General features: G+C 38.4%; 1 protein-coding gene across 11 annotated transcripts in view; it reads right to left on the bottom strand.

Moving 5' to 3' along the window:
- nvd (neverland) overlaps positions 1 to 18,921 on the bottom strand; it is a 2,324,292-nt gene that overhangs the window by 873,342 nt on the left and 1,432,029 nt on the right. The gene's annotated exons all lie outside the window — the stretch shown is intronic.

The following is an 18,921-nucleotide window of genomic DNA, read 5'->3' on the forward strand; positions in this document are numbered from 1 at the left end:
ATTACGCAAAGATAGCAAAGCCTTTAACGCCCGCCGATAGTAAAGCAGGAGACCTAGCTGAAGCCAGTCCCTCAGAAGGAACAATGCGTTCCGCTGAACAGGATAACTCTGATTTTATCCCTCATGTTGTTCCTATAAACGTTTTCCGCAATTAAATCATAATTATTGTGGGTCGAGAATCTCGATGCCATGAAGAACGTCATCATGGCTACCGCAGGATCACTCAGCAAGTTGTTGACGACGTCACAGTAGCAGGCAGAACTTTTAACATCATTGAGGAGCACCGTCGAGCACACAGGAATTGCAAGGAAAATAGGGAGAAAATCCTTGAAAGATATTATTTTTCAGCTATGGGCTGGCAGATTAGGGAATACGTCGCCCAGTGCGACATCTGCAAATTAAATAAATACGACGGGCACCCAGCAAAGCCACATATCCAACCCACACCAATACCAAGCTATCCTTCCGAAATATTCTCAAAATTTGCCAAATTTTTTCCAGTCAAAAATATATCTTTAATTTATCTCCGTATAAAGCTAACCGACGTTTTACATTATTTTTCAGTACCAAGAGTATTGCTGACGGACAACGAGAGAGGATTCCTGTCTCCTCTCGTACTGAATTCTATTAGGTATATATATATATAAAAATATACCAAACTCCAACACAGCGAAGGAAGCAAACGGGCAGGTAGACAGACTGCATTCAACTATAATTGAGATATATCGCTGCAGACAATAGTGGACTTTCTCCAAAGGAACGGGTTCCATCGCTGTGGACAGATACAATAACTCTATACATTCTGCAAAAAACCGGTTGATACAGTTTTCAATACAACAGGTAGAATAAACTATCAAAATTTGACAAATTTTAGGGAGACAACCCATGAAAATATAAAAGCCTTGTTATTGCATGAGCAAGAAACAAGGAATTCTAGGCTTAATGCACGTCGTACAGAGCCCCGAAACTTTGAATCCGAGATGGCCTATTTATAGCCAATAAACAAATAAAAGGCAAACATAAGCCAATATATAAACAAGAACGTGTGGCAGAAAACGGAAATGCAACTATTGTTACTGAAAGTGGTAAGAAATTCCACAAAGCTGTCAAGAACGTCCAAGATAACATTGGTCAAAAGGCAAACTCGTGCATAGATCCTCTTCCGGTGGTCCGGGATGCAAGTTCTATCTTGCAGTTGAGAAGGTGTAAAAAGACCAATCAAGTGGTTGGACTTCACAATGAGGTCTCTATCGCTTTAATTGATGTGAAGTCAATCGTGCCACGAGTAGGTCATTTGCAATCATCAACGATTAAGGCTAAAAGGGATCAACACGAGCCTTTCATCAGTCGAGTAAAACCGCCAATGGAAAGGAAGTTGTTTGAAAAACATATCTCATCAAATTTTAATATTATACACCACTCCTCGTGGCATATACAACAAAAAAAAGAAAAAAGAGAAAAGCTTTCCTAACAAAAAATGAAAAAAACTAACAAAACAAAAACAAGTAAGGAAGGTTAAGTTCGGGTGTAACCGAACATTACATACTCAGTTGAGAGCTATGGTGACAACATAAGGGAAAATAACCATGTAGGAGGGAATCCCTGGAATATGTTTGTATGACATGTGTATCAAATGAAAGGCATTAAAGAGTATTTTATGAGGGAGTGATCCTTAGCTCCATAGATAGACGCCGTTTCGAGATATCGGCAAAAAGGTGGACCAGGAGTGACCCTAGAATTTGTTTGTACGATATGGGTATCAAATTAAAGGTATAAATGAGGGTTATAAAAGGGAGTGGTGGTAGTTGTATAGGTGGTCGCCTTTTCGAGATATCGCCATAAAGGTGGACCAGGGGTGACTCTAGAATACGTTTGTACAATATGGGTATCAAACGAAAGGTGTTAATGAGTATTTTTAAAAGGGAGTGGGCCTTCGTTCTATAGGTGGTCGCCTTTTCGAGATATCGCCATAAAGGTGGGCCAGGGGTGACTCTAGAATATGTTTGTACGATATGGGTATCAAATGAAAGGTGTTCAGGATTATTTCAAAAGGGCGCGGGGCTTAGTTCTATAGGTGGACGCCTTTTCGAGATATCGCCATAAAGGTGGACCAGGGGTGACTCTAGAATGTGTTTGTACGATATTAGTATCAAATTAAAGGTATTAATGAGAGTTTTAATACCAGGGTAGTTGTATATGTGAAGGCGTTTTCCAGATATCGACCAAAATGTGGACCAGGGTGACCCAGACCATCATCTGTTGGATACCGCTAATTTATTTATATATGAATACCTGCCAAGATTTCAAGGGTTTTTTATTTCGCCCTGTAGAACTTTTTCATTTTCTTCTACTTAATATGGTAGCTGTCACAACCATTTTACAAAGTTTTTTCTAAAGTTATATTTCGCGTCAATAAACCAATCCAATTACCATGTTTCATCCCTTTTTTCATATTTGGTATAGAATTATGGCATTTTTTTAATTTTTCGTAATTTTCGATATCGAAAAAGTGGGCGTGGTCATAGTCGGATTTTTTATACCTAGATAAAGTGCGTTCAGATAAGTACGTGAACTAAGTTCAGTAAAGATATGTCGATTTTTGCTCTAGTTATCGGGTTAACGGCCATGCGGAAGGACAGACGGACGACTGTGTATAAAAACTGGGCGTGGCTTCAACCGATTTCGCCCATTTTCACAGAAAACAGTAAGCGTCATAAAATCTATGGCCCCACCAAATTTCAAAAGGATTGGTAAATTTTTGTTCGACTTATGGCATTAAAAGTCTCCTAGACAAATTAAATGAAAAAGGGCGGAGCCACCCCCATTTTGAAATTTTCTTTTATTTTTGTATTTTTTTGCACCATATCATTACTGGAGTTGAATGTTGACATAATTTACTTATATACTGTAAAAATTTTAAATTTTTTGTTAAAATTTTACTTAAAATTTTTTTTGTGTTAACGGATGGCCAGACGGAGGGACATGGCTCAATCAAATTTTTTTTCGATCCTGATGATTTTGATATATGGAAGTCTATATCTATCTCGATTCCTTTATACCTGTACAACCAACCGTTATCCAATCAAACTTAATATACTCTGTGAGCTCTGCTCAATTGAGTATAATTACTAATAATCAAATACTAACGAGTGCTAATCACCAACCAACTTACATCCTTTGCATTAACCATGGCCTTCCTGGGTCTTATATAATGAACATAATGAATTCAATAAACCTAATGAACCCAATAAACCCAACGACCGCAGTGAAATTAACAAATCCAATTAATCCTTTCCCAAAGAAAAAAACAAAATAAAATAAATATACTTAATTTAGCAAAGATTGAAAGATTGTAAAACGATTAATTAAAGCAATTGCGGCTACCTACATTACAAGCATGCAAAACATATGTACAAGTGCACAACCAATAAGAAATTTTGAAAACTATTGTAACAAGTAAATCATAAAATAAAATAATTTAAAAACAATTTTAGTTAAACGGTTTTATTGAAAACAATACTTACATAAGTAATAATAACTCTAAAAGCTAGAAAATAATTAGGTAGGTCCTAGGTACTAGTCATAACACTCCTCATCAATCTAGGGCGTTGATCAGACAATTAAATAAAAGCGTTGTGCGCTTGAAATTTCTAAAAATATGAGGCGTAGCATAATCTGATTAAGGTTCAGTTGGTCTCACTTATGACTATCAACAGAAATTTGAAGCGTCCAACGCTTTCATTTAATTGTCCGATCAACGCCCTAGATTGATGAGGAGTGTGATGACTAGTATCTAGGACCTACCTAATTATTTTCTAGCTTTTAGTATTATTATTACTTAATGTAAGTATTGTTTTTAATAAAATCGTTTAACTAAAATATTTTTTTAATTATTTCTTTTTTCAAGTTTTTAATCTTTATTTAATTTTTGCGTATTATTCTCCAATCTACTTAGTTCATTTAGTGAATCATTATTACAAGGACTCCTTAGTGACAATTTCTTAGAATCTAAGTCCTCAATACATAATCCTTCCAAAGACTTTACACGACTCAGCGCCACGTATGATTGTCCCTTCTCGAACTCCAAAGTATTTTGATGTCACTTCTACCGCACTGTATGTAATATTTGTTCCAAATATGAGCCAAATCGGACCACCAATAGGAGTCTTTTTAATATCTCGATCTGTGCCGCACCTAGCGCGATTTTTTTTCATAAAGCGATTTCTTCTTCTGTATGTAATATGTGTTCCAAATATGAACCAAATCGGACCACAAATATGATTTTTTTAAATATTCTATCTATGCGCACCTATCGGAGTTTTTTTCTTATTATTGCATCGTGTTATGAACTATATTCCAGGTTTAAAGCTTGTAGCTTATCGGGAAGTTACTTAAATTTCGATTACGAAATTATGTTCGCTACACAGAGTCAAGCTAAATAAAACCGTATACAAAACAAAAATCTGAAATGTTAATTCTTATATCTTATCTTTATTAATCTTAATAGCTTAGGTATAAGATTTTATTGGGTGTAATATTTAGAAGTAAGGTAACGAAAACATAATTTAAACCCCCAGCATCCACCTCTGCGCTGTTGCGCTAGCTTACGGTCTATCCAACATCGAGTCACCTATTGTAACGATACGCGAGGGATACGGATGGATCAAAGATGTAGTCATTCATACCATAGATCTGGAAAAATGCGACAAAATTATTGGCCGTCTAGAGAACGATATCATCAAACTATGTGAAACCGGTTCAACGACAGATATGCTAAATTACCAACTATCAAAGCTAAAGGCGCACCTTCGAGATTTAAGAGGCACTGAAATTACCAGAACAAAACGTTCGATCAATTGGATTCGGTCGGCATGGAAATGGCTCGCCGGCTCGCCAGATGCAACCGATTTGGACCAGCTCCTTCAAAGGCAAGACACCCTTATAAACAACAATGAGCAGCAATATCAGGCAAATTCTGAAATATTTAAAACGACTCACGAGTTGTTGCAGTTGATCAACGCAGTCGTATCTGCAACAAACGACGTCAAAGGACGCACAAGTTTGAGCTAAATCCTACAAGAAATTCAAGGCAAGATTATGATCCTCAAGGAAGACATTCACGAGCGTGTCCGCGCTTGCCAAATGGCCTGGTTAACACCAACCTCTTAAGTAAGGAATAGGTTAATCGGCTCATCAGCGAGATTGAGGTCCTCCCATATATCAATGTAATCGCGGCCATCGACTACAGCAAGCCCTCAATCTATACCAACGGCTCCCTTCTAATATACGTATTGTCAGTGCCGAAAGTAATGGAATCAAGGTATAATCATCTAACCGCTTGAGCTGTTATTCAACATGGGCATAAAGTGGAACTGAATTACCCAAAAATCATGATGAAAAACAGCAGACATACGGCGTCAAAGGAAGCTGCTTGCATATTACCGCAGCTATGATTTGCGAGCAAAAGGCATTAGACTTATAAGCGGAAGAGGATTGTGTACCTCGACTCATTAAAGGGGGAGAAGCCAGTTGTCGTTACCTTACCTACAACGAGTTCTCGATCGAAGTAATCAAGGAAAACACAATTTACCTCAACAACTTCAATGGAAGCATAGGGTCAGGTAAAACCTTGAATCATATCATTGGCTCTTTTATATTACAAATGAAAAATTAGTCCGTCATAATTAACAACCGAACTTACTGGAGCACAACTAGCTCAGCGGTTCAGCTCCTACCACCCTTTCTAGCCAACATCAGGAATAAGACCCTAGCAGTGAACATCTATCTTGTTCACGAAATGACTGCAAGCGATATTAAGCTCTTGTGATTTATTGGAAGGAAGAAAAACATAGTGATGCCCTCCGAAATTGTATTCATATTCATATTCATATTTATTAAGTGAATGCCAGAAACCTTACTGACTAGATTTACAAGTTTACAAATTAACTTAAAACTAAATAACAATTTATTCAAGGATAAGATAAATTTTCTCAATAGTAAGACTAAATACGTAACTTAAACAAAGGCCTGGGCATTCCAAAGTCAATATTAAGCTTTCTAGAAATTTTATTAAACTCTTCGAGGCCTCTTATGAGAGGGGCAAAGCTAAGGTAGTTGGTTCTCAGAGCTTCAACGTAGAATATATTGTGAGATCGTAGAGATCTACTGGGAGCATGAAAATATAACTGCCCAAGCAGAGCTGAGCACTCAATGGTACCAGAGATAATATCATAAATAAACATTACGCCTCGATTCTGAGCATTACCGATAAAATAGTTCACAAAACATTATGTAACCGAATATCGTTACCAGTTCTTTTATCCGCGATTCTGGCCCAAGTGGTAACGCTGTCATCACCGAAAAACTCACCAATGTCTGTGGAGAAATTTGAAAGGTAGTTTTCTTCGCCTGCACTGTTGCCACTTTAGTCCATTTGGACCAAAAATGGTCCCTTCCATCCCCATTTGGTCCGCTGGTCCCTTTTCTTCAATTTTTTATCCTTTTTAGGCAGTAGCCACGATTGGTACTTTTTTTTTTCACTCAGGTAAAAATTCACAATATTGCCCAAACATTCGCTACACTTTCGTTAGCTTCCATATAATTTTTAATTTACTTCAATGGAACTCTCACCATAAAAAATTGCTCAGTCAATAAAATGTACCAGAACAATAAATTTCACCTAGGATATAATTTATGCCAGGTATTAAAAAGAAAAGTGTTGGAAAACACATTGCCGTTAATTGTTGATAAAATAACCGACTAATCAAAAAACTCTTGTTTCATAATAATATTAATAACGGCTAGATATTTCGATCTGTTATCAAGCACTATGTAAGTATATGAAAATAAAAATTGCTTCTCGCCTAACAAAGCTTATAGCGAGCACTCTTCTGTGAGCCTAACACTTTCAAAACTTATACAAGGAAATTCTCTGCATTACTTCTGGTTTGGCACGTTGATATTTAAATCTTTTCACCCATTTCAATGAGTTCAATGAATTCCAGGACTATTGTGGTGTTAAGCCACGCCCGGTAATTGAAAACTAAGTATATTGGCACAAGAAATATTTTAACTCGAAGACAGAAGGAAGCAAATGCAAAGGAGATTTGATTTCGGAAGAAATGTTTTGTATAAAATTATTCCCGTAGGTGCTAGCAGAACCCCTGAGACCTGGGATCAAAACTCACACTTACTGAATCTAGGCTCTGATATGAAGTTTAAACGTTAAGGGAAAAATAAAGCATCTATAAAGATAACACTAACAAAATTGCCTAGTTTCATTTATGATTTATTGAGTTTTCCACATACATTGTTCGGCAATACCAGATCGCAAATTTTGAACCGTTTCTTAATAAAACATAACTGCAATATACATTTTATTTCATTGCAATCAACAACATAATGCTAGAACAAGAGCTTTGTGACCAAAACTAGGTTCACAACGTTTGGTTGGTGAAAGACATAGACTTATCCTATGTCAAAATATAGTACCATTTTTGGTTGCATGTACATATATTTCTTTGTTCAGCTTGAATTAAAGGAAAGTCTTCACTATGTTTAGTAAAATTTCATATGGAAACATCCTAAAATTTTGTATTTTATACTAATAAAATAAAACAAAAATTTGATCCTTTTTTTTCGATGAATTTTGGTCCCAAATGAAAACATGGTGTGGGCAACCGTGTTCGCTTTACCGAAAATGTCTCACTTGCAGATACGAGGTTAACGAATAAACGGGACGATGTGTATATGCATATTATGCATGATAAGTTTCTACATAGGTATATTGTAATTTATTCTGTGAAAGTACATAATGTAAACAAATATGTATAGCAAGAGGCAACACTTTTTTACTATTATCTTTACTTATTTGCGCTTACAATTCTTTATTTTCCAGTTCTGCCTTTTTCTAAACAACAGCTGTTGTGTGGTTATTTCGATGTAACCACCTGCTTTTGTGGGTAAAAAATTATCCGGCTATTTTAGCGGGTAGAATACCAAAAGGGTGTAAAAGTTGCTACATGATTTCGTTACCGTGGTGAAGAATGTTGTTACCACACTAGAATCGGGGCGTAAATGTTGCACTGAACGTCTGACATGCAGTGGGATAAAGTTTATAAGCATGCACCTGTTTATATAGGGTGACTGGATATTAACAAAATGGAAAGGTAGGAGGCAAATGGAATGAATTTACGTTGAACCTTTTCAATTCGTGCAAAGTATGTGTTGTAAATGGGATGCCATATGATAGAGGCGTACTCTAATTTAGATCGCAATAAAGAATTATGTAATATACTCCTAGTTATGGGTCCTTAAAATCCTTCGCATAATGCTGTAAAAAAGCTAAGTTAGCATAAGGTTTTGGTATAGGATAGTTAAATGGTTAACGAAAGTGAACGAAGAGTCGAAAATGACAACACGATCGCGAAATTCTTTGACCAAGGTAAGATATGTATTAGCGATAGAGTATGTCGACGAAAGCGCACTAGTAGATCTAGAAAACGTGATATGCCAACATTTGATACTATGAAGTCGCAGATGATTATTAAGAGCCCACACATTAAGAGCATCCAAATCTCTCTGCAGTTTTAAATCATCAGCATACAGAAAATAATTTGAATGCTTTAAATATAAGCCGACGTCATTGATGAAAATAAGAAATAAGATTGGACCGAAAATACTACCTTGTGGCACCCAGAGATTACCAAGAACTCATAGGACCTAATATTCTCGATTTCAACAAATAAAATTCTGTTTTTCAGGCATTACTGTAACCATGACAAAAAGGTTGAATGGAAACCACTGTATGCAAGTTTCCGCAGAAGTATATTGTGGGACACTGTGTTGTTGTTGTTGTTGTATTAACAGTGCTTCGCCCCACTCAATGGGCACAATCACTCACAGATTGTTATCAAAATCATCTAACGGGAGTCCAAGGAAACTGGCCGTTTCAGCAGGGGCAGGCCAAAAAGAGATGGGAGTTAGAGGCGTAGGTCCCACTTTACAATTGAAAAGATGGTTGGTGTCATGTGGGGACACATCACATGCAGAACATACATTACGTATGTCGGGGTTGATTCTGGACAAGTAAGAGTTTAACCTGTTACAGTATCCAAACCGAAGTTGGGCCAGGATGACTCGTGACTCCCTTGGTAGTGTGCTTTCTTCTTCTGCAAGGATGGTATATTGCATATTAATAACGGGGTTCACTGGGCGCGTCCCGAAAAAGGGGTTACCGATTCTGTGTGGATTTGGCTAAGGGCCAGCTTATGCTTGACCGGATCAAACGGCAGTGTCGGCAGATGCCGGATCTCGTCATAGTGCTTTAGGAGATGTTCCCTTAATCTCCGTGAAGGAGGTGCTAAATCAAGCAGTTGTTTGCTAGGATGTCCTGGTTTGTGACAATTAAGCAAGAACTGTTTGTTCAGCATTTCATTGTGCTCTATGATATTGAGCTCTTTGGCCTCACTATGTAGATGGTGTTCGGGAGTCATAAGGAGAAATCCGGTGGCATTTCTGACTGCAGCATTTTGGCAGGCCTGTAGCCTTTTTCATTGTGTATTTTTAAGACCAGGCGATCAGACTGGTGACGCGTAGCTCATGAGTGGCCGGCCAATTGCTTTGTAAATGGTTAGCAACCTTTCTTTATCTTTTCCCCATGTGCTGCCGGCAAGCGGCTTGAGGATTTTGTTGCAACTTTGTAGTTTAGAAACAATCTCCGTGACTGAGCCTTGAACGTTAGAGTATTAGCGAATGTTACCCCTAAGATCTTTGGGTGACTAACAGTCGGCAGTGTGATACCATCGACGCGTACGTCCAATATTTGCGACATCTGTTCCTTCTACGTGGTAAACAGGGTGGCCGCGGATTTTGTAGGTAATAATGCCAAGTTGCGCGATGTGAAGAAACTGGAAAGATCGGGGAGGTAGCTGTTTATTTTAGAAACTAATTCATAAACTGAAGGGCCAGGTCCTCTATCCATAATCGTGCAGTCGGTAGCATAGGAAATGATTGTGACTCCTTCTGGTGGGGAAGGGAGTTTTGATATGTAAAAATTAATTTTTGTTCCTAAATTCAAATCTTTTTAGACAAGCAGGAAAGTGTGATCCCTCTATGTCTTGATGTGTGATCCCTCTATCCGGACTGTGTCAAAAGCTTTTGACAGGTCAAGTGCCACGAGCACCGTCCTATGATTTAACCCGTAATTAATCTGACTGTTAATGGCATTGAGCGCGGTGGTGGTGCTGTGCATTTTACGGAAGCCATGTTGGTGCGTGGCTAGGCAAAGATTTGCCGTGAAATGAGGGAGCAAAACGGTTTCCAATATCTTTGCTACTGGTGAAAGGAGTGATATTGGTAGATAAGGCTCGCCTTCGTTGGCAGGTTTTCCAGGCTTTAGTAGCGGGATTGTCCTTGCCGCTTTCCACTTTTCAGGAATGACGAAGGATTCCAATGACAGGTTGAAAACATGTGTTAGATATTTTATTCCCTCATTGCCAAGATGTTTAAGCATTGGCATGGCTATTCCGTCGGGGCCTATCGACTTGGAAGGCCTGACTTTACGGATGGCTGCTTCAACCTCTCTGGGGATGATGGTAGTGGGTGGGACGTCGTGTTTATGTTTATGGGCTCGTTAGCACGACGTCTGACTCTGTCTATAGAAGAATGCATTATAAATTTTCGGCAAAAGCCGCTCGTGCATTTCTTCGAATCAGATAAATTTTATCACCGAAGGCTATAGAAACTATATCATTGTGTTTGGTAGGATTAGACAAGGATTTGACGGTTGACCACAATTTACCAACACCCGCAGAGAGGTTGCAGTTCCTTACATGCTCCTCCCAATTGGGTATTTTATGTTCATTTACCAGCCGCATGATATCCAAATTAAGACTCCTAATAAGGAGGTCTCTAGGGTTGATGTGTCTCGCAAGGTCACGTTCTCTTGCTAAATTTGCGGCTTCGGCCGGGAAATGCGGTATGATTTCGGGTATTCTACCGGCCGGGATGAAGCGTGCAGAAGATAAAGCGATGACCTTGCGGAACGCAGACTCGCCCTGCCAGACAATGGACGGAACGAGAAGAGCAGAAAAGAACTGGTTTGTAAAGAATGTCTAATCTTCCCAATTGGCTTTTTAAAATTAATGAAAGTCAGCTTTTCAGAGGTGATAAAATTGGCAGGTCGCTCAGTTGAAAGGAGTATGGGAAGGTGATCAGAAGCTATAGTAAGGATCGGTTGCCATTCAACGCAATTTATGAGCCCTGCACTGACGGTTGAGATGTCAGGTTAGCGTGGGTAATTACCTGCAATTCTGGTAGGGTACCGCCGTTTATCGTGTTGGTATTTGCAGATGACCTTGCCATTGCATATGGATCTACAAATGAATTTGATCTTTTTGCTGATATCAATCACGATGTTTCTATGCTGAGGTCTTGGTTTGCTAGCCACAAACTCGTGGAAGCAACAAGACAAAGTTGATGTATTTTAATCAATGCGGAAAGGAGTTACCTAGAAACGATGTTTTCTTTCACGGCTCGAACTGTATGCGGTTTCGTATGTATTCAAGTAATTGTAATCAGCAAAACTCTGTCAACACCTTTGACGAGACAATAAGTTGTGACAGTAATTGCTTTAAAATTGATGTGGTCCCTAATTTTAAATATTTAGGAGTTATATTCGACCAAAGCCTAAGTTGGTAATCACATATTTTTGGTTTGAAATCGTACATGTTGTCAGCGGTTCGTTCATTCTTTAACCTAAAAAGGCTGTGTTCAAATCGAATGTTAGCATTAATATATCATGGGCTAGTGCACTCAAAATTACAATATGGAATCAGCTGCTGGGGTGGAGCGTATGCTAGTAAGTTAAATACGCTTTTAATCCTACAGAAGTGCTTTATCCGAAAAATGTGTAACGCAGACCGTCTATCACACTCTATGGACCTTTTCAAAAAATTAAACATACTTCCCATTCGACACTTGTACTATTACAAAGTTTTGAAAATTTTTTTTATAAGGAGTGGGTATTCACAAAGCCCGATATATAACCCTTACAGCCTAAGAAGTAGACCGTTATCAAGTGTAAAAATTCCTCGTTTTCGGACCACACTTTTCCGTAACTTTTACACAATCATGTCATGTAAACTGTATAATAAATTACCTGCTGTAATACAACTCATTAGAAAACTTTCTAAGTTTATGAGGGAAGTGAAACGGTGGCTACTTGGTTTCAATCATGAGGGTGTAGAAATTCTGTTGCAACCCATCGTATAAATTCCGCTATGTAATATTTATAAAGTTTTTAGCTTTATATGTAAGTACTTTGTCATTTATAGTATTTCTTTTTATTTAATATAGTATATTTTTTTTTTATTTAAAATAGTTATTCTCTGGTCGTTACTTTAACTAGGGATTGTAGCAATTATATCTTGTGATTATTATGCGCCCCACAAGCATTTATAATTATATTTAAAGGAAATGACATTTCCACTGCTTTTATAATTAGCATTTAATGTCATTAACTATTTTCTTATTTGAATTTGTTACTTTTTTATATTGTACTACTTGGAAAATTGTACGTATTTATAAGAAAATAAAGAATATACAATACAATACAATTCAAATACAATACAAAGTCGCATTGTCTATCTACTCTGCTATCTGCCTGCCTCTGCTGTCGACTGGCAAGCTGGAATGCCAGAGATCGTGGTGAGTATTGAAATCGCCAAGGATAAGAAGCTTTTCGTCACAGAGTAGCGTACTGATATCAGGGCGATATCCACTTGGACAGCAGCTGGCAAGGGGAATATAGATGTTAATTATTTCTAGGTCAACATCGCCTGACCGGATGGTTATGCCTTGACCTGCGGCTGAAGTTAGGTTGAAATAGAGTAGAATATTGCACGGTGTGATGAGTAATAAAGGCAAGGCCAGCACCATTACCCCTTGTGCGATCTTGACAATGAATGTTGTAGCCATCGCAAGTTCGGAGGTCCGATGTTGTTGTTGTTGTAGCAGTGCTTCGCCATATCCAATAGGTGCGACCGATCACAAGTTGTCATCAATATCCTCTAACGGGAGTCCAAGGAAACTTGCTGTTTCAACAGGGGTGGACCATAATGAGAAGGGTATTAGAGGCGTTGGTTCCACAACACAGTTGAAGAGATGGTTGGTGTCATGAGGGGACACGTTACAAGCAGGACCTATGTTTTGTATGTCGGGGTTGATTCTGGATAGGTAAGAGTTTAGCCTGTTGCAGTATCCAGATCGAAGTTGAGCTGGAGTGACTCGCTTTTCCATAGAGAGTGTGCGTTCCTCTTCTACAAGTTTCGGGTATTGTTTTTTGGGTACTGGATTCACTGGGCTATTCCTGGTAAAGAGGTCCGACGCCTGATTGTGGAGTTCGCCAAGGACCTGCTTGTGTTTTTTGGCTTCATACGGCTGTGTTCTCAGGTGCCGTATTTCCTCAAAATGCTTACGGAGATGACTCCTTAGGCCCCTGGGCGGTGTTGGCTCATCAATCAGATGTCTGTTGGGATTCCTGGGGAATGTCTTGCAGTAACTTGCCGTGGTTGACCATAGCAAAAGCTTTTGAAATGGAGGAGCAAAATGGCTTCAAGTGTCTTCGCTTCCCAGTCTTTAGTAGCGGGACCACTTTGGCCATTTTCCATTTTTCGGGAATGACAAAGGTGGAAAGAGACAGGTTGAAGACATGCGCTAAATATTTGAAACCCTCTTTTCCTGGGCTTTTAAGTATCGGCATGGCTATGCCGTCTGGGCAAACTTCTTTGGATGGTTTAGCATGACCGATGGCATCCTCAACCTCTTTGGCGGTGATGGTAATGGAGGATGCGCTGAATTTATGTTTTTGTTCGGGTCTGTTGGCCCTCCGTCTAACTTTTTAAACCGTGGAATGCATTATATATGTTCGGCAAAAAGCGCTCGCGCATTTTTTCGCATCCGGCAGCACTTTATCGCCAAAGTCGATGGAAATTTTTTCATTGTTTTTAGGCGGATTCGATAGGGACTTTACGGTGGATCAAAGCTTAACCACACCGGCAGAGGTTACAACTACTTAGATGCTCCTCCCACTTCTCTTGCTTGTGTTCATCCACAAGCAATCTGATGCGTTGGTTTATATCCTTTAGGTGGGGGTCGCTGGGCCGTGCTGTCTTATAAGGTTACGTTCTCTCGCTAAATTTGCGGCCACCGCCGGAAAATGAGGTCGAACTTCTGGAATTCTTCCGGCGGGAATAAAGCGATCCGAGGTGGATTCAATTACCTTGCGGAAAGCATGCTCCCCTTGGCGAGCATCAGTCGGGATAGGGAGGACAGCAAAGCGGCTGTCTATAAAGGATTCGTATTGATCCCACTTTCCTTTTTTAAAGTTTATGAAAGTGCGTTTTCTGTGACGATGAAGTCGGCGGTACGCTCGAGAGAAATAAGTATAGGCAGGTGGTCGGATGCCAATGTTACCATCGGCTGTCAGTTGACGCAGTTTACGAGTCCTGCGCTCACGATTGTTATATCTGGCGAACTGTGGCAAATTCCTACCATACGAGTGGGGGCGTCTCTGTTTATTATGCAGAACGTAGGGTCTTCTATTTCATCCGCCAACATCTCACCCCTGCTTCCCACTTGCAAGTTTGACTGCCATAGATCGTGGTGGGCATTGAAATCGCCTAAGATAATGCGATTATCGCCAGTGAGAAAGGCGCTGATATTAGGGCGGTATCCACTGGGGCAACAGGTGGCAGGAAGGATGTAGATGTTGATGATTTCTAGGTTTACATCGCCTGCCCGGACAGATAAGACTTGACGTTCTACGACACTGCCCCTGCGGCCGATGTCGGAACCAAATATATGATATTGCACTGAGGGGTATATGATAAACGCGAGACCGCCTCCATTTCCACTCTCGTGATCTTTTCTGTGGACATTATACCCAGAACAGGTCCGCAGAGTAGATCTTGCTGTGAGTTTAGTCTCTAGAATCGCAGCAATGCGGATGTTGTGCCGCTTCATGAAATCGACTATCTCCGTGATCTTCCCCCATTACAGTTTATCTGCAGAATTCTGAAGTGCAGCGTGGGAGACGTCATCACTCTTGGAGTAAGTGACGGGTGGCTTCGCCGGAGTTGCGAAATGCTAGGACGGAATTGCAGTTGTTGCCCAGGGATTTGACGTCCCTGGGTAAGCACCGTCCAAGGCTTCGAAGAGCTTTGTGTGTGACAATTTGTCAAAAGCTTTACTATAGTCCACAAAAACGGCTAGGACATGGGCATTTTTTCAAGGTTTTCATTTATTTTAATAGCGAATTCACCTAGAAATTGATTTATATTTTTTCCGTTTTGAAACTCCCATTGGTTCTGCGCGATTACTTTGTATTTTTCTATGAATTCAGTTAACCTTATGATAACAACTCTTCCATAATTTTTGCTATCACAGGCAATAATGCTTTTGGGCGGTAGTTTCTAGGATCCGATTTTGACCCTGCTAAGTAAACAGGTCTTATCACAGATATTTTAAGGGGTTTGGCACCGTACTTTTCGATAAGCTAAGATTAATAAGTTTGGTCACCACAGGGCATATCACAGTTGCGATAACTTCAACGCCCTTGGACCTCATTCCACCAACTCCAGGGATTTTCTTATCATCTAAGGATTTTATAATGGATAACATCTTCTCTTCACTAGTCTCTGTTAAGTTAACTGAGTTGGGTATGCCTATACTAAAAGTGTTTGAGGTGTTTATTTCACAGTCATGTCAAACATTTTTAACACTTTCTTCAATTGCGAAACTGTTACATATTTTATTAGCATCGTTTTTGAATTTTTTTCGATCACATTCTTTTTTGTTATAAGCCGGTGTTAAGCTCATGAATTTTTAAATATAAGTATAAACTGAACACACCATTAAACAAACACACATAAATATGTACAACTGAGCCCGAGTTTACAAAAGCTTCTCATTCGCAACAAAGAAGAACTTTACAAAAACAAATCTACATGGCACATAAATTAATATAGAGACAAAATATCTCAATTGTGTTTTTAGTGTAGCAATGAGAAAAACTGAATTAAGCATGAAAACAAATACCAGCAGGATGGCCTAGTGGTTAAAGGCTACTGCAGTTTCACCATGTGATTCACGGTTCGAATTCCGGTGAAACTTTTGATAACATTACAAAATTGCCTGATGATGATTACGTTGGCTGTTTTCGAAATGGGTCCATCGTAATATGCCAGTAAATGTTTCTTTCTTTTCAGTTTCTCTTAGAAAACATAATAATTGAAATTCAATTATTATAAGCCGGTGTTAAGCTCATGAATTCTCAAATATAAGTATAAACTGAACACACCATTAAACAAACATACATGAATATGTACAACTGAGCCCGAGTTTACAAAAGCTTCTCATTCGCAACAAAGAAGAACTTTACAAAAACAAATCTACATGGCACATAAATTAATATAGAGACAAAATGTCTCAATTGTGTTGTTAGTGTAGAAATGAGAAAAACTGAATTAAGCATGAAAACAAATACCAGCAGGATGGCCTAGTGGTTAAAGGCTACTGCAGTTTCACCATGTGATTCACGGTTCGAATTCCGGTGAAACTTTTGATAACATTACAAAATTGGCTGATGATGATTACGTTGGCGGTTTTCGAAATGGGTCCATCGCAATATGCCAGTAAATGTTTCTTTCTTTTCAGTTTCTCTTAGAAAGCATAATAATTGAAATTCAATTATTATACGCCGGTGTTAAGCTCATGAATTCTTAGATATAAGTATAAACTGAACACACCATTAAACAAACATACATAAATATGTACAACTGAGCCCGAGTTTACAAAAGCTTCTCATTCGCAACAAAGAAGAACTTTACAAAAACAAATCTACATGGCACACAAATTAATATAGAGACAAAATATCTCAATTGTGTTGTTAGTGTAGCAATGAGAAAAACTGAATGAAGCATGAAAACAAATACCAGCAGGATGGCCTAGTGGTTAAAGGCTACTGCAGTTTCACCATGTGATTCACGGTTCGAATTCCGGTGAAACTTTTGATAACATTACAAAATTGCCTGATGATGATTACGTTGGCGGTTTTCGAAATGGGTCCATCGCAATATGCCAGTAAATGTTTCTTTCTTTTCAGTTTCTCTTAGAAAGCATAATAATTGAAATTCAATTATTATAAGCCGGTGTTAAGCTCATGAATTCTTAGATATAAGTATAAACTGAACACACCATTAAACAAACATACATAAATATGTACAACTGAGCCCGAGTTTACAAAAGCTTCTCATTCGCAACAAAGAAGAACTTTACAAAAACAAATCTACATGGCACACAAATTAATATAGAGACAAACTGTCTCAATTGTGTTGTTAGTGTATAAATGAGAAAAACTGAATTAAGCATGAAAACAAATACCGGCAGGATTGCCTAGTGGTTAAAGGCTACTGCAGTTTCACCATGTGATTCACGGTTCGAATCACGGTGAAACCTTTGATAACATTACAAAATTGCCTGATGATGATTACGTTGGCGGTTTTCGAAATGGGTCCATCGCAATATGCCAGTAAATGTTTCTTTCTTTTCAGTTTCTCTTAGAAAACATAATAATTGAAATTCAATTATTATAAGCCGATGTTAAGCTCATCAATTCTTAAATATAAGTATAAACTGAACACACCATTAAACAAACATACATAAACATGTACAACTGAGCCCGAGGTTACAAAAGCTTCTCATTCGCAACAAAGAAGAAGTTTACAAAAACAAATCTACATGGCACACACATTAATATAGAGACAAAATGTCTCAATTGTGTTCTTAGTGTAGAAATGAGAAAAACTGAATTAACCATGAAAATAAATACCAGCAGGATGGCCTAATGGTTAAAGGCTACTGCAGTTTCACCATGTGATTCACGGTTCGAATCCCGGTAAACTTTTGATAACATTACAAAATTGCCTGATGATGATTACGTTGGCGGTTTTCGAAATGGGTCCATCGCAATATGCCAGTAAATATTTCTTTCCTTTCAGTTTCTCTTAGAAAGCATAATAATTGAAATTCAATTATAATAAGCCGGTGTTAAGCTCACGAATTCTTAAATATAAGTATAAACTGAACACACCATTAAACAAACATACATAAATATGTACAATTGAGCCCGAGTTTACAAAAGCTTCTCATTTGCAACAAAGAAGAACTTTACAAAAACAAATCTACATGGCACACAAATTAATATAGAGACAAAATATCTCAATTGTGTTGTTAGTGCAGAGATGAGAAAAACTGAATTAAGCATGAAAACAAATACCAGCAGGATGGTCTAGTGGTTAAAGGATACTGCAGTTTCACCATGTGATTCACGGTTCGAATCCCGGTGAAACCTTTAATAACATTACAAAATTGCCTGATGATGATTACTTTGGCGGTTTTCGAAATGGGTCCATCGCAATATGCCAGTAAATGTTTCTTTCTTTTCAGTTTCTCTTAGAAAACATAATAATTGTCTTCTATGTGTTTATTTTTCCAACTGTATTTAATTAATAAACTAATTCTCTTTCCAAAAATCACAGTTGCACAAGGTGCCTACACAGCGTGGATAAATGCGAGACAATTAAAAATGTTCCTCTCAGAAAACATTAGGCATCATTTTTTTTAATTTCCAGCGATTTACTCGCCACTCGTAGCAGACTGGTGGCTCTTATTATATGTATCCACTTTGGTTAAACTAAGTCTGTTGTCATCCATTCATTGGTTTATATTTATGTTTTTTTCTGCGCTGATTTGCCTGTTGAGTTCTCGTAGATATTTTAAAATGTGGATTGAATCTCACCACATATTTCGTCCATATTATCTACCTTAAGGGTGTTAGTCGACTCTGTGCTACAAATCTGC

This window comes from Eurosta solidaginis, chromosome 1 (genome assembly GCF_040869045.1).
Source record: "Eurosta solidaginis isolate ZX-2024a chromosome 1, ASM4086904v1, whole genome shotgun sequence".
NCBI classification, from domain to species: Eukaryota; Metazoa; Arthropoda; class Insecta; order Diptera; family Tephritidae; genus Eurosta; species Eurosta solidaginis.